Source organism: Staurois parvus, unplaced genomic scaffold (assembly GCF_062004578.1).
Source record: "Staurois parvus isolate SC_StPar_1 unplaced genomic scaffold, SC_StPar_1.0 ptg000968l, whole genome shotgun sequence".
Taxonomy (NCBI): domain Eukaryota; kingdom Metazoa; phylum Chordata; class Amphibia; order Anura; family Ranidae; genus Staurois; species Staurois parvus.
In genome coordinates, this window is record NW_028318764.1 from 499,183 (window position 1) to 523,414 (window position 24,232).

The 24,232-nt window shown below is 48.9% G+C and overlaps 1 long non-coding RNA gene across 1 annotated transcript; it reads left to right on the forward strand.

Annotated features, from left to right (window-relative positions):
• Positions 1-449: 449 nt before the first annotated feature.
• Positions 450-24,162, forward strand: LOC149441593 (uncharacterized). The gene is made up of 2 exons (XR_016307322.1): positions 450-1,390; positions 23,451-24,162. It is a non-coding gene; the product is annotated as an uncharacterized LOC149441593 (long non-coding RNA).
• Positions 24,163-24,232: the final 70 nt, after the last annotated feature.

Sequence of the window (24,232 nt, forward strand, 5' to 3'; positions counted from 1 at the left end):
GCTTATACGATCCATTCGGATTTGTGGCTCCCATCACCATACAAGGTAAAGCCTTACTTAGACAGTTCTCAGAGTCTATTAAAGGTTGGGATGCTCCGCTGCCTACAGACAAGCTTCCAAAGTGGGAGTCCTGGAAACAATCTCTACATGCCTTAGATGGAATCAGTATACCACGCTGTTACACCGCAGCTTCCCTTGCTACAAGTCAGAGGAAAGAGCTTCACATCTTCTCAGAAGCATCTGCCATAATCAATTCAAGACCACTTGTTCCAGTTTCTACAGATCCAGAGACCCCAACTATCCTTACCCCAGCTACTCTACTTACCCAGAAGCTTGGGTCCGTTCCTGTTCCACCTGGAAACTTTAAAACAGGAAATCTGTGCTATGACCAGTGGAAGCGAGTACAACACCTCTCTGTTAGAAGCTTTCCTTAACCTAATATCTAATATCTTCTTATTAACAGTACTAACATAAGTATGAATGAGTTGGATCTTAATAGAATAATTGAGTTATTATATTTATATTTGTTCTAGATTGGGAAAAGTAAGTAATTAGACTTCATAGTCTGTGAATATACATATGCACATATATCTTGGGTTTTCTTTACATTCAAGCCACACATATGGTAGCAATTGGTCTAGCCATCCTCCCCCATCTATGTAAGAGATAAAGTTACACTCAGACTTTGAGAGAAGTAGACTGGAGGTTTGTTATATATACACATCTGTTTCCAATTATCTTTGTGGGACTACAAGTATACCAGCCCATTTTTAGGAGATGGTGGGGGCTGGATTGCTCTTTTTAGAGCAGGACAAAGGTTTAAAGCACACATTCTTTGGGCAGCAAGGCGAAGGGAGCTGCTTGCTCATACCCACACACATTCATATTATACACACACAATTACATACAATTTTATTATTAAGAACTTAACTATACTTTTTGGACTTTATTTAAACATTCTGTATTCCAATATTTTATTTCTAATTTTATGCAACATTATAATTAAATCATCTTTTTGAGTTTATGCAAGAAGTGGAAGGACTTTCTATTTGAACATTTCTCATCAATACAAGTTAATAAAATATCGAGACAATACGATATTTTACAGTGGCGAGCCTCCAGTTCGTTTCGCTTCCGACTATCGCTTATTTTTGACTTTTTTCTCTTTCACCTTGATGAGAGGGAAGATGTTTGCAAACTCAGCAAAATATGAAATCAAGCTTTCAGGAGAAGTAAAAGTCTGCAACAGATGAATCGTCGGCATAATCGAGAACCTAAATGCAGAATTGGTGAGAATTTTGCGCAATTGCAAGAAACGCTGTTCCTTGGTGATGTCATTTCCCGCCAAGAGAGAAAAGACGCGTTATGTAAAGAAAGACCTTCTTAATCGGTAAGTAATGGATTTTATTGATGAATTATCTAGAGAGAGTAAGTTAGAATTCAAGAATCTGTCTACATTTGTTAAAGATGATGAACTTTGGCGGTACATGTATAATGAATGCTTACAGGCTAATATTAAGATAGAAAAATCTACGTTTTCCTTTAAGAAACTGAGCAAACAAGTTAGAAATGTAATGAAGTTAGTTAATGTTTTTAATGCCATGATTTTTGATGTTTCTAAGACTGCTGCTTGTGTAATGAAGCAAGATCAGAGCAGTGTATGTGCTAATTGCCAGACTTTGACTGAGCAAATTGATGATCTGCAAAGTGCAATTCAAACAAAAGACATTCAGTTATCTGACCTGCAGAATGATGTAAAAAGAATTTGTGTGAATACTAAGGCAGAGAAACAAAAATCTTTTGTACCAGAGATCCAGTCTATAGAAGGAGACCCTATAGATCAGGAAGAAATGTTTAAGAGGAAATTAAGGGATAAAGCTGCAAAACTTAGTCTTAAAATCCTTGATCAGCTCATGAAAATTTTGAAGGATATGCCAGCCTATGATAAGGATTCTGATGCTTTCTATAACATGGAGGTTTATGAAAATTTTTGTAATAATTTTTGTTTAAATCAGGAGCAAAGAAATTTTCTCTTCTGTTTATGGCTCCCCAGCGTTATGGCTAGAGATGAGCGAATCGAAGTAGGCGAAGTGGAATTCGAGTCGACTATTGGAAAATTTTCGATTCGCGCCAAATCAGAAAAATAGCCTACTTCGGACGCGCGAATCAAAATTTTTCCTAAAATGGCGGCGGACATGTGCGGCGACGGAGCGGGGATGTCTGGGAAGGCGTGCAGACAAGGCGCGCTGACCCATAATGCATTCCTTAATGACATGTGATCGCATTAGCCAATCAGCAGCCAGGCAGCCAGCACTGTGTAATGGTCGAGCTATAAATAGCGGCCATTTTAGAATTCTTCATTTGCCTCCAGTCATTCAAGAGAGGCAGACCGCTCTGTATTAGGGACAGAGTTAGGGCCACAGAAACGTTACTTGGGGACAGAGAAACGTTACTTAGGGACAGAGAAGCATTACTCAGGGACACAGAATTGTTAATGAGGGCCACAGAATCGTTACTTAGGGCCAAAGAAACGCTAGTTAGGGCCACAGAATTGTTACTCAGGGACAGACAGAATTGTTACAGAGTGCCAGAGAATTGTTACTTAGGGCCACAGAAACGTTAGTTAGGGCCACAGAATTGTTACTCAGGGACAGACACAGAATTGTTACTGAGGGCCACAGAACTGTTACTTAGGGCCACAGAAACGTTATTAGGGCCACAGAATTGTTACTCAGGGACAGACAGAATTGTTACTGAGTGCCAGAGAATTGTTACTTAGGGCCACAGAAACGTTAGTTAGGGCCACAGAATTGTTACTCAGGGACAGACACAGAATTGTTACTGAGGGCCACAGAACTGTTACTTAGGGCCACAGAAACGTTAGTTAGGGCCACAGAATTGTTACTCAGGGACAGACACAGAATTGTTACTGAGGGCCACAGAACTGTTACTTAGGGCCACAGAAACGTTAGTTAGGGCCACAGAATTGTTACTCAGGGACAGACACAGAATTGTTACTGAGGGCCACAGAATTGTTACTTAGGGCCACAGAATTGTTACTCAGGGAAAGACAGAATTGTTACTGAGTGCCAGAGAATTGATACTTAGGGCCACAGAAACGTTAGTTAGGGCCACAGAATTGTTACTTAGGGCCACAGAATTGTTACTCAGGGACAGACAGAATTGTTACTGAGTGCCAGAGAATTGTTACTTAGGGCCACAGAAACGTTAGTTAGGGCCACAGAATTGTTACTCAGGGACAGACACAGAATTGTTACTGAGGACCACAGAATTGTTACTTAGGGCCACAGAAACGTTACTCAGGGACACAGAATTGTTACTGAGGGCCACAGAACTGTTACTTAGGGCCACAGAAACGTTATTAGGGCCACAGAATTGTTACTCAGGGACAGACAGGATTGTTACTGAGTGCCAGAGAATTGTTACTTAGGGCCACAGAAACGTTAGTTAGGGCCACAGAATTGTTACTCAGGGACAGACACAGAATTGTTACTGAGGGCTACAAAACTGTTACTTAGGGCCACAGAAACGTTAGTTAGGGCCACAGAATTGTTACTCAGGGACAGACACAGAATTGTTACTGAGGGCCACAGAATTGTTACTTAGGGCCACAGAATTGTTACTCAGGGACAGACAGAATTGTTACTGAGTGCCAGAGAATTGTTACTTAGGGCCACAGAAACGTTAGTTAGGGCCACAGAATTGTTACTCAGGGACAGACAGAATTGTTACTGAGTGCAAGAGAATTGTTACTTAGGGCCACAGAAACGTTAGTTAGGGCCACAGAATTGTTACTCAGGGACAGACACAGAATTGTTACTGAGGGCCACAGAATTGTTACTTAGGGCCACAGAAACGTTACTCAGGGACACAGAATTGTTACTGAGGGCCACAGAACTGTTACTTAGGGCCACAGAAACGTTAGTTAGGGCCACAGAATTGTTACTCAGGGACAGACACAGAATTGTTACTGAGGGCCACAGAATTGTTACTTAGGGCCACAGAAACGTTACTCAGGGACACAGAATTGTTACTGAGGGCCACAGAACCGTTACTTAGGGCCACAGAATTGTTACTCAGGGACAGACACAGAATTGCTACTCAGGGACACAGAATTGTTACTGAGGGCCACAGAACCGTTACTTAGGGCAACAGAAACGTTACTCAGGGACACAGAATTGTTACTGAGGGCCACATAACCGTTACTTAGGGCCACATAATTGTTACTCAGGGACAGACACAGAATTGTTACTGAGGGACACAGTATTGTTACTGAGGGCCACAACCGTTACTTAGGGCCACAGAATTGTTACTCAGGGACACAGAATTGTTACTGAGGGCCACATAAAAGTTAATCAGGGACACAGAATTGTTACTGAGTGCCACAGAACCGTTACTTAGGGCCACAGAATTGTTACTCAGGGACAGACACAGAATTGTTACTGAGGGACACAGAATTGTTACTGAGGGCCACAGAACCGTTACTTAGGGCCACAGAAACGTTAATCAGGGACACAGAATTGTTACTGAGGGCCACAGAACCGTTACTTAGGGCCACATAAACGTTAATCAGGGACACAGAATTGTTACTGAGGGCAACAGAACCGTTACTTAGGGCCACAGAATTGTTACTCACGGACAGACACAGAATTGTTTCTTGAGGGACACAGAATTGTTACTGAGGGCCACAGAACCGTTACTTAGGGCCACAGAAACGTTAATCAGCGACACAGAATTGTTACTGAGGGCCACAGAACCGTTACTTAGGGCCACGTAAACGTTAATCAGGGACAGACACAGAATTGTTACTGAGGGCCACAGAACCGTTACTTAGGGCCACAGAATTGTTACTTAGGGACACAGAATTGTTACTGAGGGCCACAGAACCGTTACTTAGGGCCACAGAATTGTTACTTAGGGACACAGAATTGTTACTGAGGGCCACAGAACCGTTACTTAGGGCCACAGAATTGTTACTTAGGGACACAGAATTGTTACTGAGGGCCACAGAACTGTTACTTAGGGCCACAGAATTGTTACTCAGACAGACACAGAATTGTTACTCAGGGACACAGAATTGTTACTGAGCGCCACAGAACCGTTACTTAGGGCCACAGAATTGTTACTCAGGGACACAGAATTGTTACTGAGGGCCACAGAACTGTTACTTAGGGCCACAGAATTGTTACTCAGGGACACTGAATTGTTACTGAGGGCCACAGAACTGTTACTTAGGGCCACAGAATTGTTACTCGGACAGACACAGAATTGTTACTCAGGGACACAGAATTGTTACTGAGGGCCACAGAACCGTTACTTAGGGCCACAGAATTGTTACTCAGGGACACAGAATTGTTACTGAGGGCCACAGAACCGTTACTTAGGGCCACAGAATTGTTACTCAGGGACACAGAATTGTTACTGAGGGCCACAGAACTGTTACTTAGGGCCACAGAATTATTACTCGGACAGACACAGAATTGTTACTCAGGGACACAGAATTGTTACTGAGGGCCACAGAACTGTTACTTAGGGCCACATAAACGTTAATCAGGGACACAGAATTGTTACTGAGGGCCACAGAACCATTACTTAGGGCCACATAATTGTTACTCAGGGACAGACACAGAATTGTTACTGAGGGACACAGAATTGTTACTGAGGGCCACAGAACCGTTACTTAGGGCCACAGAATTGTTACTCAGGGACAGACACAGAATTGTTACTCAGGGACACAGAATTGTTACTCAGGGACACAGAATCGTTGAATTAAAGAGTATGTCAGACAACATGCAGAGGAGTGGCAGAGGAGGCAATGTTTTAGGAGCGATCAGACGTGGCAGCAGAGGAAGGGGTCGAGGCAGCACTATTCGCAGCCAGAGGCCAGTGCTCCCGGTGTCATCCAGCGGTCGTGTCTCCACCGACAACCCTGCCGTCGTCGATTGGTTGGCTCGGTCGTCTTCCTCTTCCCAGGTCACCTCTGACACCTACAGCCAACGGTCGGTGGGTACGTCAGACACAACCATTAGTTGGCATGGCCCGGGACCAAGCCCACTGAAATCACGTGTCCTCTACCTGCCGCTGTCCTTTGGTGTTCCCTCACCAAGCGAAGTATCGCATGCTGTGGGCTCAGCCCCACTGTACAGTGAGGAAGAGCTAACAGAGGGCGGTCAGGAACGGGGGGAGACATCCGCCTTTTCAGCAGCCAGGCGAAGAAGTAGTGGCGAGGAGAGTGGCTCGGTAGCTGGTCTAGAGACAGGTCTGTCTCCTGACCCAGACGCAGCCGAGGGGGCTAGTAGTGAGGCGGAGACCCTACTTGATGATGAGGAGGTTGATCGCACTTGGCAGCCTCGTCGTCATCAGGCAATTTCTTCCGCATCATCAGGAGAAGAGGGTGGCAGCTTGGCAGCGAGCGAAACAGTCGGTGGGTTGCCCAGGAGGCAGCAGCAGGGTCGCAGCAGTGTCAGTGGAGCCAAACGGCCACGGGGTAGAGCACCAGCTCCACTGCAGCCTACCACCACAGCCAGTAGTGGTGCCGGTGTGCACGGAGGAAGCAGCAGTCAGCCAGTGAGGAGTATCGGGGGCAAAGTTTCCTACTCGGCGGTGTGGCAATTTTTCGTCAAGCCGCCCGAGGAAGTAAACGTAGCCGTATGTCGACTATGTGGCCAGAAAGTCAAGCGTGGCCAGGGGGCCCATGTTGGGACTACAGCGTTGCGGCAGCATATGCAGCGTCGCCATTTGGTGGCCTGGGAAAACCGTGATAAAGATACGGCGGTTCTGCCCGCCCCAGACCCCGCTCCATCACCCGCTCCGTTACTTGCTCCGTCACCCGACGTCAATCGCCCTCCATCAGCCAGTCAAGGCTCGAACACCTCTGCTGAGGGGAGTTGTCGCTCGTTGGCATCTTCCGCTCGTTCAGATGCTCCTTCTCCTGCTACTCCTCTTCACGGATTCCGTCAGCAGTCTTTCTTGGAATCCGTTTCCAAGAGACAACAGTTTGCGAGCACGCACCCGACGGTGCAAAAGCTGAACGTCCTCCTGTCCAAGTTGCTGGTGCTGCAGTCCCTCCCTTTCCAAGTGGTGGACTCAGCACCTTTCCAAGAAATGATGGCTTGTGCCGCGCCGCGGTGGAGAGTGCCAAGCCGTCATTTCTTTGCCAAAAAGGCAGTGCCAGCCCTGCATTCACATGTAGAAGAGATGGTGGGCCAGTCTTTGAACATGTCGGTCTCTGCCAAAGTGCACGGCAGCGCCGACGTGTGGAGCTGTAACTACGGTCAGGGACAGTACATGTCATTTACGGCCCACTGGGTGAACGTGGTGCCGTCACAGCCGCACCAGCAACTTGGACAGGTCACGCCGCTTTTGCCTCCACGTTTGCACGTCCTTGGTCCACAAAAGATGTCCGCCTCTACCACCTCTTCTTTCGCCGTGTCCTCAGCCGCCACCCCCGTGCCAAGTCCCATTACCCGACCGGCATATCACATGTGCAGGGCGCAACGGTGTCACGCTGTTCTGCACCTGGTATGCCTTGGCGAACGTAGTCACACAGGGGAGGAACTTCTGAGTGTAATGAACAGAGAAATCGACAGATGGCTGTCTCCGCGCAAACTGAAAATCGGAACCATGTTGACCGACAACGGAAAGAACATGGTGTCTGCTCTGCGTCAAGGAAGGTTGTGCCATGCGCCATGCATGGCTCACGTGTTCAATCTGGTTGTCAAGCGGTTCCTAAAATCCACCATCCCACTGCAAGACATCCTTAAAATGTCACGTAAACTTTGCATGCATTTCAGCATTCCTACACCGCAAAGCACACCCTCATTGAGCTGCAGCGGCAGAACGGAATTCCACATCATCGCCTGATCTGCGACGTTGCAACAAGGTGGAATTCAACCCTACACATGTTAGACCGCCTTTACGAGCAGCGAAAGGCCATCACCGATTTCCTGATGTTACAAGCGGATAAAGGTACTCCCCTGTGTAACTTCGATGTCAGCCATTGGCAGCTCATGCGTGACACCTGCCGCTTGCTCAGGCCCTTTGAGGAGGCCACGCTATTCGTGAGTCGGCAGGACTATGGGATGAACGACGTCATTCCTCTGTTGCACGTCCTTGAACAAATGCTGTTAACAATGGCTGGTCAGGGTGCGGTAGACGTGGCGAACAGATCTCAACGCCACATGACCCCTGTGGGGGCAGGACAGGAAGAAGAGGAGGAGGTAGAGGAGGACATTGGTGCTCAGGAATTATTGAGTGAAATGGGTGGTTTTTCCACTCAGCGGACAGGAGTGGAGGAGCAGGAGCATCTGGTAGAGGAGGAGGAGGAGGAGACAGAGGACCCAGACGCACCGTGGCAGTATGCTGTGGAGATGAGGCAGGGAGTCCCTCGCATTCCTTGGCACAAATGGCCCATAGCATGCTCGGTTGCTTGCGTAGCGACAGCCGAATAATAACCATCAGACAGAGGGATGACTTTTGGCTGTCCACCTTGTTGGACCCTCGCTACCGTTCAAAAATGGTGGTCTTTTTCACACCTGCTGAGAGGGAGGCCAAAATAACGTACTATAAAAACCACCTATGTAGTCAGTTGGTCTCTGCCTTTGTGCGCCAACGTCCATCCTCAGACACTGTGGGCCCTGTGCGCTCGCGTTCCGCTGCCATGGCAGCAGGGGAGGGGTGGGGTGGTAGGAGCAGTGGCAGCTCCACCAGCAGCAGCTGCCTCAGTCTGCAGTCGATGATGAGTAGCTTTCTTCACCAGCGCAGTGAGGAAACTACTAACCAGCCGCAGCAGCAGCAGCATCAGGTGGACCTGGAGCAGGACCTCAAACAACAGGCTTGGGCCTACTTGGACAGCACCCTGCCAACCGAGGTTGACAATCCCCTTGACTACTGGGCAACGAAACTTGACCTTTGGCCCCAACTAGCTGAATTTGCCCTTGAAAGGCTGTCATGCCCGGCCAGTAGCGTGGCATCGGAGCGCGTGTTTAGTGCGGCAGGAGGTATTGTAACTCCGCGGAGGACACGACTGTCCACCCAAAGTGTGGAGAGACTCACGTTTGTGAAAATGAATCAGGCGTGGATTAGTCTGGATTTCAAACCACCAGTTCCTGACACAACTGACTAAATACGCCATGAATCATGCCTCAAACATGTGCCACTTTCAGGTCTCCTCACACACTGCTGGTGTGTTCCATTTTTTGTCATAGGGTGCTGGCAGATTACGGGCCTCCCATAGCTGCTGCCAGGCCCCTAATCTGCCATAGGCCCCTATATACCGCCTCCTCATGCTGCTGCCAAGTCCAGAGTCTGTCATGGGTCCCTGTACGGCCTCCCATTGCTGCTGTCTCCATCGCCACACTCTGCCATGTGCCACTTTCAGTTCTCCTCACACACTGCTGGTGTGTTCAATTTTTTGACATAGGGTGCTGGCAGATTACGGGCCTCCCATAGCTGCTGCCAGGCCCCTAATCTGCCATAGGCCCCTATATACCGCCTCCTCATGCTGCTGCCAAGTCCAGAGTCTGTCATGGGTCCCTGTACGGCCTCCCATTGCTGCTGTCTCCATCGCCACACTCTGCCATGTGCCACTTTCAGGTCTCCTCACACACTGCTGGTGTGTTCAATTTTTTGACATAGGGTGCTGGCAGATTACGGGCCTCCCATAGCTGCTGCCAGGCCCCTAATCTGCCATAGGCCCCTATATACCGCCTCCTCATGCTGCTGCCAAGTCCAGAGTCTGTCATGGGTCCCTGTACGGCCTCCCATTGCTGCTGTCTCCATCGCCACACTCTGCCATGTGCCACTTTCAGGTCTCCTCACACACTGCTGGTGTGTTCAATTTTTTGACATAGGGTGCTGGCAGATTACGGGCCTCCCATAGCTGCTGCCAGGCCCCTAATCTGCCATAGGCCCCTATATACCGCCTCCTCATGCTGCTGCCAAGTCCAGAGTCTCTCATGGGTCCCTGTACGGCCTCCCATTGCTGCTGTCTCCATCGCCACACTCTGCCATGTGCCACTTTCAGGTCTCCTCACACTGCTGGTGTGTTGAATTTTTTGACATAGGGTGCTGGCAGATTACGGGCCTCCTATAGCTGCTGCCAGGCCCCTAATCTGCCATAGGCCCCTATATACCGCCTCCTCATGCTGCTGCCAAGTCCAGAGTCTGTCATGGGTCCCTGTACGGCCTCCCATTGCTGCTGTCTCCATCGCCACACTCTGCCATGTGCCACTTTCAGGTCTCCTCACACTGCTGGTGTGTTGAATTTTTTGACATAGGGTGCTGGCAGATTACGGGCCTCTTATAGCTGCTGCCAGGCCCCTAATCTGCCATAGGCCCCTATATACCGCCTCCTCATGCTGCTGCCAGGTCCAGAGTCTGTCATGGGTCCCTGTACAGCCTCCCATTGCTGCTGTCTCCATCGCCACACTCTGCCATGTGCCACTTTCAGGTCTCCTCACACTGCTGGTGTGTTGAATTTTTTGACATAGGGTGCTGGCAGATTACGGGCCTCCTATAGCTGCTGCCAGGCCCCTAATCTGCCATGGGCCCCTATATACCGCCTCCTCATGCTGCTGCCAAGTCCAGAGTCTGTCATGAGTCCCTGTACGGCCTCCCATTGCTGCTGTCTCCATCGCCACACTCTGCCATGTGCCACTTTCAGGTCTCCTCACACACTGCTGGTGTGTTCAATTTTTTGACATAGGGTGCTGGCAGATTACGGGCCTCCTATAGCTGCTGCCAGGCCCCTAATCTGCCATGGGCCCCTGTACCTCCTCCTCATGCTGCTGCCAGGTCCACAGTGTCTCATGCCATGTGCCACTTTCAGGTCTCCTCACACTGCTGGTGTGTTGAATTTTTTGACATAGGGTGCTGGCATATTACGGGCCTCCCATAGCTGCTGCCAGGCCCCTAATCTGCCATGGGCCCCTATACCGCCTCCTCATGCTGCTGCCAAGTCCAGAGTCTGTCATGGGTCCCTGTACGGCCTCCCATTGCTGCTGTCTCCATCGCCACACTCTACCATGTGCCACTTTCAGGTCTCCTCACACACTGCTGGTGTGTTCAATTTTTTGACATAGGGTGCTGGCAGATTACGGGCCTCCTATAGCTGCTGCCAGGCCCCTAATCTGCCATGGGCCCCTGTACCGCCTCCTCATGCTGCTGCCAGGTCCACAGTGTCTCATGCCATGTGCCACTTTTAGGTCTCCTCACACTGCTGGTGTGTTGAATTTTTTGACATAGGGTGCTGGCAGATTACGGGCCTCCCATAGCTGCTGCTAGGCCCCTAATCTGCCATAGGCCCCTATATACCGCCTCCTCATGCTGCTGCCAAGTCCAGAGTCTGTCATGGGTCCCTGTACGGCCTCCCATTGCTGCTGTCTCCATCGCCACACTCTGCCATGTGCCACTTTCAGGTCTCCTCACACTGCTGGTGTGTTGAATTTTTTGACATAGGGTGCTGGCAGATTACGGGCCTCCTATAGCTGCTGCCAGGCCCCTAATCTGCCATAGGCCCCTATATACTGCCTCCTCATGCTGCTGCCAAGTCCAGAGTCTGTCATGGGTCCCTGTACGGCCTCCCATTGCTGCTGTCTCCATCGCCACACTCTGCCATGTGCCACTTTCAGGTCTCCTCACACTGCTGGTGTGTTGAATTTTTTGACATAGGGTGCTGGCAGATTACGGGCCTCCTATAGCTGCTGCCAGGCCCCTAATCTGCCATAGGCCCCTATATACCGCCTCCTCATGATGCTGCCAAGTCCAGAGTCTGTCATGGGTCCCTGTACGGCCTCCCATTGCTGCTGTCTCCATCGCCACACTCTGCCATGTGCCACTTTCAGGTCTCTTCACACTGCTGGTGTGTTGAATTTTTTGACATAGGGTGCTGGCAGATTACGGGCCTCCCATAGCTGCTGCCAGGCCCCTAATGTGCCATAGGCCCCTATATACCGCCTCCTCATGCTGCTGCCAAGTCCAGAGTCTGTCATGGGTCCCTGTACGGCCTCCCATTGCTGCTGTCTCCATCGCCACACTCTGCCATGTGCCACTTTCAGGTCTCCTCACACACTGCTGGTGTGTTCAATTTTTTGACATAGGGTGCTGGCAGATTACGGGCCTCCCATAGCTGCTGCCAGGCCCCTAATCTGCCATAGGCCCCTATATACCGCCTCCTCATGCTGCTGCCAAGTCCAGAGTCTCTCATGTGCCCCTGTACGGCCTCCCATTGCTGCTGTCTCCATCGCCACACTCTGCCATGTGCCACTTTCAGGTCTCCTCACACTGCTGGTGTGTTGAATTTTTTGACATAGGGTGCTGGCAGATTACGGGCCTCCTATAGCTGCTGCCAGGCCCCTAATCTGCCATGGGCCCCTGTACCGCCTCCTCATGCTGCTGCCAGGTCCACAGTGTCTCATGCCATGTGCCACTTTTAGGTCTCCTCACACTGCTGGTGTGTTGAATTTTTTGACATAGGGTGCTGGCAGATTACGGGCCTCCTATAGCTGCTGCCAGGCCCCTAATCTGCCATAGGCCCCTATATACCGCCTCCTCATGCTGCTGCCAAGTCCAGAGTCTCTCATGGGTCCCTGTACGGCCTCCCATTGCTGCTGTCTCCATCGCCACACTCTGCCATGTGCCACTTTCAGGTCTCCTCACACTGCTGGTGTGTTGAATTTTTTGACATAGGGTGCTGGCAGATTACGGGCCTCCTATAGCTGCTGCCAGGCCCCTAATCTGCCATGGGCCCCTGTACCGCCTCCTCATGCTGCTGCCAGGTCCACAGTGTCTCATGCCATGTGCCACTTTTAGGTCTCCTCACACTGCTGGTGTGTTGAATTTTTTGACATAGGGTGCTGGCAGATTACGGGCCTCCTATAGCTGCTGCCAGGCCCCTAATCTGCCATAGGCCCCTATATACCGCCTCCTCATGCTGCTGCCAGGTCCAGAGTCTCTCATGGGTCCCTGTACGGCCTCCCATTGCTGCTGTCTCCATCGCCACACTCTGCCATGTGCCACTTTCAGGTCTCCTCACACACTGCTGGTGTGTTCAATTTTTTGACATAGGGTGCTGGCAGATTACGGGCCTCCCATAGCTGCTGCCAGGCCCCTAATCTGCCATAGGCCCCTATATACCGCCTCCTCATGCTGCTGCCAAGTCCAGAGTCTGTCATGGGTCCCTGTACGGCCTCCCATTGCTGCTGTCTCCATCGCCACACTCTGCCATGTGCCACTTTCAGGTCTCCTCACACTGCTGGTGTGTTGAATTTTTTGACATAGGGTGCTGGCAGATTACGGGCCTCCTATAGCTGCTGCCAGGCCCCTAATCTGCCATAGGCCCCTATATACCGCCTCCTCATGCTGCTGCCAAGTCCAGAGTCTGTCATGGGTCCCTGTACGGCCTCCCATTGCTGCTGTCTCCATCGCCACACTCTGCCATGTGCCACTTTCAGGTCTCCTCACACTGCTGGTGTGTTCAATTTTTTGACATAGGGTGCTGGCAGATTACGGGCCTCCTATAGCTGCTGCCAGGCCCCTAATCTGCCATAGGCCCCTATATACCGCCTCCTCATGATGCTGCCAAGTCCAGAGTCTGTCATGGGTCCCTGTACGGCCTCCCATTGCTGCTGTCTCCATCGCCACACTCTGCCATGTGCCACTTTCAGGTCTCTTCACACTGCTGGTGTGTTGAATTTTTTGACATAGGGTGCTGGCAGATTACGGGCCTCCCATAGCTGCTGCCAGGCCCCTAATCTGCCATAGGCCCCTATATACCGCCTCCTCATGCTGCTGCCAAGTCCAGAGTCTGTCATGGGTCCCTGTACGGCCTCCCATTGCTGCTGTCTCCATCGCCACACTCTGCCATGTGCCACTTTCAGGTCTCCTCACACACTGCTGGTGTGTTCAATTTTTTGACATAGGGTGCTGGCAGATTACGGGCCTCCCATAGCTGCTGCCAGGCCCCTAATCTGCCATAGGCCCCTATATACCGCCTCCTCATGCTGCTGCCAAGTCCAGAGTCTCTCATGGGTCCCTGTACGGCCTCCCATTGCTGCTGTCTCCATCGCCACACTCTGCCATGTGCCACTTTCAGGTCTCCTCATACTGCTGGTGTGTTGAATTTTTTGACATAGGGTGCTGGCAGATTACGGGCCTCCTATAGCTGCTGCCAGGCCCCTAATCTGCCATAGGCCCCTATATACCGCCTCCTCATGCTGCTGCCAAGTCCAGAGTCTGTCATGGGTCCCTGTACGGCCTCCCATTGCTGCTGTCTCCATCGCCACACTCTGCCATGTGCCACTTTCAGGTCTCCTCACACTGCTGGTGTGTTGAATTTTTTGACATAGGGTGCTGGCAGATTACGGGCCTCTTATAGCTGCTGCCAGGCCCCTAATCTGCCATAGGCCCCTATATACCGCCTCCTCATGCTGCTGCCAGGTCAAGAGTCTGTCATGGGTCCCTGTACGGCCTCCCATTGCTGCTGTCTCCATCGCCACACTCTGCCATGTGCCACTTTCAGGTCTCCTCACACTGCTGGTGTGTTGAATTTTTTGACATAGGGTGCTGGCAGATTACGGGCCTCCTATAGCTGCTGCCAGGCCCCTAATCTGCCATGGGCCCCTATATACCGCCTCCTCATGCTGCTGCCAAGTCCAGAGTCTGTCATGAGTCCCTGTACGGCCTCCCATTGCTGCTGTCTCCATCGCCACACTCTGCCATGTGCCACTTTCAGGTCTCCTCACACACTGCTGGTGTGTTCAATTTTTTGACATAGGGTGCTGGCAGATTACGGGCCTCCTATAGCTGCTGCCAGGCCCCTAATCTGCCATGGGCCCCTGTACCGCCTCCTCATGCTGCTGCCAGGTCCACAGTGTCTCATGCCATGTGCCACTTTCAGGTCTCCTCACACTGCTGGTGTGTTGAATTTTTTGACATAGGGTGCTGGCATATTACGGGCCTCCCATAGCTGCTGCCAGGCCACTAATCTGCCATGGGCCCCTATACCGCCTCCTCATGCTGCTGCCAAGTCCAGAGTCTGTCATGGGTCCCTGTACGGCCTCCCATTGCTGCTGTCTCCATCGCCACACTCTACCATGTGCCACTTTCAGGTCTCCTCACACACTGCTGGTGTGTTCAATTTTTTGACATAGGGTGCTGGCAGATTACGGGCCTCCTATAGCTGCTGCCAGGCCCCTAATCTGCCATGGGCCCCTGTACCGCCTCCTCATGCTGCTGCCAGGTCCACAGTGTCTCATGCCATGTGCCACTTTTAGGTCTCCTCACACTGCTGGTGTGTTGAATTTTTTGACATAGGGTGCTGGCAGATTACGGGCCTCCTATAGCTGCTGCCAGGCCCCTAATCTGCCATAGGCCCCTATATACCGCCTCCTCATGCTGCTGCCAGGTCCAGAGTCTCTCATGGGTCCCTGTACGGCCTCCCATTGCTGCTGTCTCCATCGCCACACTCTGCCATGTGCCACTTTCAGGTCTCCTCACACACTGCTGGTGTGTTCAATTTTTTGACATAGGGTGCTGGCAGATTACGGGCCTCCCATAGCTGCTGCCAGGCCCCTAATCTGACATAGGCCCCTATATACCGCCTCCTCATGCTGCTGCCAAGTCCAGAGTCTCTCATGGGTCCCTGTACGGCCTCCCATTGCTGCTGTCTCCATCGCCACACTCTGCCATGTGCCACTTTCAGGTCTCCTCACACTGCTGGTGTGTTGAATTTTTTGACATAGGGTGCTGGCAGATTACGGGCCTCCTATAGCTGCTGCCAGGCCCCTAATCTGCCATAGGCCCCTATATACCGCCTCCTCATGCTGCTGCCAAGTCCAGAGTCTGTCATGGGTCCCTGTACGGCCTCCCATTGCTGCTGTCTCCATCGCCACACTCTGCCATGTGCCACTTTCAGGTCTCCTCACACTGCTAGTGTGTTGAATTTTTTGACATAGGGTGCTGGCAGATTACGGGCCTCCTATAGCTGCTGCCAGGCCCCTAATCTGCCATAGGCCCCTATATACCGCCTCCTCATGCTGCTGCCAAGTCCAGAGTCTGTCATGGGTCCCTGTACGGCCTCCCATTGCTGCTGTCTCCATCGCCACACTGTGCCATGTGCCACTTTCAGGTCTCCTCACACTGCTGGTGTGTTGAATTTTTTGACATAGGGTGCTGGCAGATTACGGGCCTCCCATAGCTGCTGCCAGGCCCCTAATCTGCCATAGGCCCCTATATACCGCCTCCTCATGCTGCTGCCAAGTCCAGAGTCTGTCATGGGTCCCTGTACGGCCTCCCATTGCTGCTGTCTCCATCGCCACACTCTGCCATGTGCCACTTTCAGGTCTCCTCACACTCTGCTGGTGTGTTCAATTTTTTGCAATAGGGTGCTGGCAGATTACGGGCCTCCCATAGCTGCTGCCAGGCCCCTAATCTGCCATAGGCCCCTATATACCGCCTCCTCATGCTGCTGCCAAGTCCAGAGTCTGTCATGGGTCCCTGTACGGCCTCCCATTGCTGCTGTCTCCATCGCCACACTCTGCCATGTGCCACTTTCAGGTCTCCTCACACTGCTAGTGTGTTGAATTTTTTGACATAGGGTGCTGGCAGATTACGGGCCTCCTATAGCTGCTGCCAGGCCCCTAATCTGCCATAGGCCCCTATATACCGCCTCCTCATGCTGCTGCCAAGTCCAGAGTCTGTCATGGGTCCCTGTACGGCCTCCCATTGCTGCTGTCTCCATCGCCACACTGTGCCATGTGCCACTTTCAGGTCTCCTCACACTGCTGGTGTGTTGAATTTTTTGACATAGGGTGCTGGCAGATTACGGGCCTCCCATAGCTGCTGCCAGGCCCCTAATCTGCCATGGGCCCCTATACCGCCTCCTCATGCTGCTGCCAAGTCCAGAGTCTCTCATGGGTCCCTGTACGGCCTCCCATTGCTGCTGTCTCCATCGCCACACTCTGCCATGTGCCACTTTCAGGTCTCCTCACACACTGCTGGTGTGTTCAATTTTTTGACATAGGGTGCTGGCAGATTACGGGCCTCCCATAGCTGCTGCCAGGCCCCTAATCTGCCATAGGCCCCTATATACCGCCTCCTCATGCTGCTGCCAAGTCCAGAGTCTGTCATGGGTCCCTGTACGGCCTCCCATTGCTGCTGTCTCCATCGCCACACTCTGCCATGTGCCACTTTCAGGTCTCCTCACACTGCTGGTGTGTTGAATTTTTTGACATAGGGTGCTGGCAGATTACGGGCCTCCTATAGCTGCTGCCAGGCCCCTAATCTGCCATAGGCCCCTATATACCGCCTCCTCATGCTGCTGCCAAGTCCAGAGTCTGTCATGGGTCCCTGTACGGCCTCCCATTGCTGCTGTCTCCATCGCCACACTCTGCCATGTGCCACTTTCAGGTCTCCTCACACACTGCTGGTGTGTTGAATTTTTTGACATAGGGTGCTGGCAGATTACGTGCCTCCCATTGCTGCTGCCAGGCCCGTAATCTGCCATGGGCCCCCGTACCGACTCCTCATGCTGTGACGTTGCAACAAGGTGGAATTCAACCCTACATATGTTAGACCGCCTTTACGAACAGCAAAAGGCCATCACAGATTTCCTGATGTTAAAAGCGGATAAAGGTACTCCCTGTGTAACTTAGATGTCAGCCATTGGCAGCTCATGCGTGACACCTGCGCTTGCTCAGGCCCTTTGAGGAGGCCACGCTATTCGTGAGTCGGCAGGACTATGGGATGAACGACGTCATTCCTCTGTTGCACGTCCTGGAACAAATGCTGTTAACAATGGCTGGTCAGTGTGCGGTAGACGTGGCGCACAGATCTCAACGCCACATGACCCCTGTGGGGGCAGGACAGGAAGAAGAGGAGGAGGTAGAGGAGGACATTGGTGCTCAGGAATTATTGAGTGAAATGGGTGGTTTTTCCACTCAGCGGACAGGAGTGGAGGAGCAGGAGCATCTGGTAGAGGAGGAGGAAGAGGAGACAGAGGACCCAGACGCACCGTGGCAGTATGCTGTGGAGATGGAGGCAGGGAGTCCCTCGCATTCCTTGGCACAAATGGCCCATAGCATGCTCGCTTGCTTGCGTAGCGACAGCCGAATAATAACCATCAGACAGAGGGATGACTTTTGGCTGTCCACCTTGTTGGACCCTCGCTACCGTTCAAAAATGGTGGCCTTTTTCACACCTGCTGAGAGGGAGGCCAAAATAACGTACTATAAAAACCACCTATGTAGTCAGCTGGTCTCTGCCTGTCTGCGCCAACGTCCATCCTCAGACACTGTGGGCCCTGTGCGCTCGCGTTCCGCTGCCATGGCAGCAGGGGAGGGGTGGGGTGGTAGGAGCAGTGGCAGCTCCACCAGCAGCAGCTGCCTCAGTCTGCAGTCGATGATGAGTAGCTTTCTTCACCAGCGCAGTGAGGAAACTACTAACCAGCCGCAGCAGCAGCAGCAGCATCAGGTGGACCTGGAGCAGGACCTCAAACAACAGGCTTAGGCCTACTTGGACAGCACCCTGCCAACCGAGGTAGACAATCCCCTTGACTACTGGGCAACGAAACTTGACCTTTGGCCCCAACTAGCTGAATTTGCCCTTGAAAGACTGTCATGCCCGGCCAGTAGCGTGGCATCGGAGTGCGTGTTTAGTGCGGCAGGAGGTATTGCAACTCCGCGGAGGACACGACTGTCCACCCAAAGTGTGGAGAGACTCACGTTTGTGAAAATGAATCAGGCGTGGATTAGTCTGGATTTCAAACCACCAGTTCCTGACACAACTGACTAAATCCGCCATGAATCATGCCCCAAACATGTGCCACTTTCAGGTCTCCTCACACTGCTGGTGTGTTCCATTTTTTGTCATAGGGTGCTGGCAGATTACGGGCTTCCCATAGCTGCTGCCAGGCCCCTAATCTGCCATGGGCCCCTATACCGCCTCCTCATGCTGCTGCCAAGTCCAGAGTCTCTCATGGGTCCCTGTACGGCCTCCCATTGCTGCTGTCTCCATCGCCACACTCTGCCATGTGCCACTTTCAGGTCTCCTCACACTGCTGGTGTGTTCCATTTTTTGTCATAGGGTGCTGGCAGATTACGGGCCTCCCATAGCTGCTCTCAGGCCCCTAATCTGCCATGGGCCACTATACCGCCTCCTCATGCTGCTGCCAGGTCCAGAGTCTCTCATGGGTCCCTGTACAGCCTCCCATTGCTGCTGTCTCCATCGCCACACTCTGCCATGTGCCACTTTCAGGTCTCCTCACACTGCTGGTGGGTTCCATTTTTTGTCATAGGGTGCTGGCAGATTACGGGCCTCCCATAGCTGCTGCCAGGCCCCTAATCTGCCATGGGCCCCCGTACCGACTCCTCATGCTGCTACCAGGCCCGTAATCTGTCATGGGCCCCTGTTGTCGCTTGTTGGCATATTCCGCTCGTTCAGATGCTCCTTCTCCTGCTACTCCTCTTCACGGATTCCGTCAGCAGTCTTTCTTGGAATCCGTTTCCAAGAGACAACAGTTTGCGAGCACGCACCCGACGGTGCAGAAGCTGAACGTCCTCCTGTCCAAGTTGCTGCTGCCAGGCTCGTAATCTGTCATGCGCCCCTGTACCGCCTCCTCATGCTGCTGCCAGGTCCAGAGTGTGTCATGGGCCCCCGTACCGACTCCTCATGCTGCTGCCAGGCCCGTAATCTGTCATGGGCCCCTGTACCGCCTCCCCATGCTGCTGCCAGGTCCAGAGTGTGTCATGGGTCCCTGTACGGCCTCCCATTGCTGCTGCCAGGCCCGTAATCTGCCATGGGCCCCCGTACCGACTCCTCATGCTGCTGCCAGGCCCGTAATCTGTCATGGGCCCCTGTACCGCCTCCTCATGCTGCTGCCAGGTCCAGAGTGTGTCATGGGTCCCTGTACGGCCTCCCATTGCTGCTGTCTCTATCGCCAGACTCTGCCATGTGCCACTTTCAGGTCTCCTCACACTGCTGGTGGTTTCCATTTTTGTCATAGGGTGCTGTATGGCCTCCCATTGCTTCTGCCTCCACCGCCACACTGTGGCTCCACACTCTGGTTTTGGCCCCGTGACTGCCCAAATGAGTGAAGTGTGCGGTGATTCTAAGATCGACGGCACTCATCTGCATGTCATACTGACTGACAGTATTATTTCTCTTCCCCAGCAGACTCCAAGGGCATTTAAATTAAAGGTACAGTGTTCTGCACTAATATTAAGTCTCTCTGAAGCCTAGAAACACCCTTTTTTAAGTTAAATTCACAGCGAATATATTCGACTCGAATCGAAATTTTTCCACGAATTCGCCAAATCAGTCGAATCGAATTTTTGAATACTTCGCTCATCTCTAGTTATGGCACGTAGATTAATCAAAATGCCATATATTGAGGATGATGAGGAAATGCATAGCAATGCATCAGACCGACTACGTCAATTATTGATATTTACTACTGGAGAGGAAACTCCTTCTTTGGAAATCTTAGACTCCTTAAGAGCTACGATTAATGATGATCCTTTTGAATTTAAAAATAGATTTTCTAAAGTATACAAAATGATATTTAATTTAGACAATGAGACTCCTTCTATGGTAAATGCTTTTGTTAAAACATTCAAGTATCTTGATCCAGCATCTTTTATTATTGCTACTGGAAAAAATGATTTAGATCACGCAGCCAAAGTTATTGATACAGTTAGGAGACAACTTAAATTAAATAAGCAGAAGAAGGAAAGTTTAATTGTTCAAAATGGAGAACAGAGAGAGACCATGTGCTTAGCCACACCCAATTATGATGATGAACACGTCACAGGCAGGACGAGAGTCTCAGAGCAGACAGGAAATACTATTTGTTTCTATTGTAAACGATTTGGTCATTTGAAAAGAGATTGTATTCAGTATAAATTAGATTTACAAAGAAAAGCTTTGGAATTAGAAGACCAAAATATAATTTCTGAACAATCTGCTCCTCCATGTTCCAACAATAGTCTGTCTGAGTTGCCTTATGCCTCAGAAGTTAAAAAGATCAGTTCACTGAGAGTTAACAACAGCTTAAACAATATGGTAAACAGTGCTGTTGTCACTAATAGGAATGGTTTACTGCCATTGCCGAAATTTAAATCAGGATCAAATCGAGATTCTTCTTCTTTACCGTTGGAATATGTTGCTCCAAATTTATTGGATGAAAGTGGAAGGCCCAAATCAACATTAATTGATTCTTCCATGTACTGTAATGTTGGAAGTATTTGTACAGCAACTGCTGACATGTCTTCAGATCATAAATGGCCACATACAGGAACCAATCTTGAATTGGAACAATTGGTTAGATCACATAAAGATCTTTGGAATCAAAGCAAAAATGATGTAGGTTTGTTTACAAATTTTGAAGTTGACATAGAAGGTAGAGACCCTAAGCCTCAACCTCAATACAAATTGCCATTAGAATCAATTAATCCAATCTCTTCCATTGTAGATGAGTTTTTACAGCAAGGAATTTTAAAGAAAGTACAATCAGTGGTGAATAATTGTATTTGGCCTATCAAAGCTGATAATTCATATTCTTTATCAGTTGATTTCAGGACATTGAACAAATGCATCACAAATAACAAATCTATTGTTCCTGATTGTAACATAATGTCACATCTGGATGCCAAGGCCAAAATATTCTCAGTACTTGAAATCGCCAATAGCCATTTGTCAGTACCCTTAGCTAAGAGTTGTCAATATAAACTTGCCTTTAGCTTCAACAAAGAAACGTATACATTCACAAGATTAGCCCCAGGCTTAGATTTAAGTGATGGAATTGTTCATGAGTATTTGGGAAAAATATTATCTAAATTCTCTAGGCCAGAATGTATTGTCCAGCATGTAGACAAGCTTCTCTTGTCTATACAAAATATAACTGAGCATATCACTCTTTTGTCTGAAATATTTACGTTGTTACAAACAGCAGGATTGAAATTGAATACAGAGAAAGTTCAGTTGATGAAAAGACAGGTGGAATTCCTTCATATGCAAATTAGTCATGGACAGAGACAGTTGTTGCAAGAAAAAGTTAGAACTATTTCTGCTTATCCAATTCCAACAAATCGCAAGGCTTTGCATCAGTTTTTGAGTGAAGTAAATCATTGTAAAGATTTATACCCAATTTTGCAGAGAAGTCTAGATCATTATTTGATCGTTTGAGACAAAAAGATGGAGTATTTGACCAATGGGATCAAACTGAGAAAGAAGCTTTTGAACTATTGAAATGGGATTTGCAGAATGCTACTACATTAAATACTGTTGAGTTTTGTAGTAAAATTCCTTTTGTTTTAGAAACCAATGTGTCCAATAATGCAAACTCAGCAACTTTGTCACAATTAAAAGAAGGTAATCAGAAAATAATAGGTTTCTTCTCAAGAACTTTGACAAATACGGAGAAAAACTTTGATGCACATATGAAAAAATTGTTAAGTGTTTTCTTTGCAGTCAAGGTAACCGAAAACATTGTGAAATCAAGTAAGATTATATTACAGACACCTGATTCATCACTGAAACTACTAGAGGAAGATGGTTCAACAGAAAATTATCGTGAAAATTATCCTATATGGTACAAAACACTGTTTTCCAAACACATTCAGATAGATGTAACAAAAAGACATTTTCAGGAAAACATACCAACACATGTTTGTACAGCTGTAGGTGAGAAGTTTGTACCTCATGTTTTCAACATAGGAACTGAGAAAAGTTTGAAACCAGTATGTATTACTGCAGATCAGTCTTACACTACAAGAAGTAAGCCAACACAACATACAGTTACGCATATTTCCAATTTTATAGAGATCAGATCAAAGGCATAATTCTTTGTCGTCTCTGGGTTGATACAAAACCTTTCTTTGGTTTTGAAACCAAGGTTTTGAATCATGACCAATAATGGAGATGTAGCGTCCTGTTATATTTATTTTGTTTATTTCAGGTACTTATATAGCGTTGTCAATTTATGTAGTGCTTTTTACATATATAGTACATTCACATAAGTCCCTAATCCTCAAGAGGTGTACAATCTAAGGTCCCTAACTCACAGTCATACATACACATACTAGGACCAATTTAGATAGGAGCAATTCTCCTACCAACATGACTTTGGAGTGTGGGAGGAAACTGGAGTACCTGGAGGAAACCCACGCAAGCACAGGGAGAACATACAAACTCCAGGCAGGTGATGCCATGGTTGGGATTTGAATCAGCGACCCTAGTACTGTTAGGCGGAAGTGCCTGCATTCTAAAATAGAACACTACAAGTCAATAAGAAGTGTTATAATCAAAATATGTCTTCCATGTCATGACTAGAAATGTTTGTGATTGTGATATGTAATGTTAACAGATAAATGTAAGAGGATTAATCAATGTAAAATTATCAATGCCAAAATAATGATACTGCATTTCTGTTACAGGAAATGACCTAAGAGTAACTGTTAAAGGAAGAAAACTCAAATATTTCTAAAACTTTCAGATGATAATACATTTTCCAAGAAGGAAATTTATTCTGGAAGAAGCTTTGCAACAAGAATTTCATTCATCATAGTTTTTGTTGTTCTTTTTATGTTCAATAAAGTTATTTTAACTTTACAGAGCGCTAGAAGAAGATAAGACATCTCAAGGCATCTCATAGAGGAAGAACTTATAAAACAATTGACTTTTGACTACTGATGAAATAATTCATTCATCAGATATATTGGTTTTTTTTGTGTGTACATTTTATTTTGACATAATATGTTTACCATATCAAGATGAGATCAGTTTTCACATGAACATTTGCAATCACACACTATGTATTTTCAGAAGTGAAAGGGTTAAACTTTTGTTACAACAGAGTCACTCTACTTAGTTAGAACATCTGTTGTTAATTAAGCTAGAGATAAGTTTTTCTAAGGTACATATAGAAAAACTTAGGCAAGCTTTACATTGTTATATGTATGTTTTTAAAAAAAAAATCATTTGATATACATGTATGGATTGAAGTTAGAGAACATATGTTATGTTTAAATGTTGATAAGGTAATTTGAAAAATGTATGGATTATAGAACTGTGTGCTACACACATTTTGGAGGGAAAATATGAAACATCTATTTTTTAAGTGACATATTTTAAAGTATTGTACTATAATGTTACAGTTATACATTTATTAAGGAGATGAATTATTTGGTAAAAGGAAAATAATAAGGGTAAAAATATT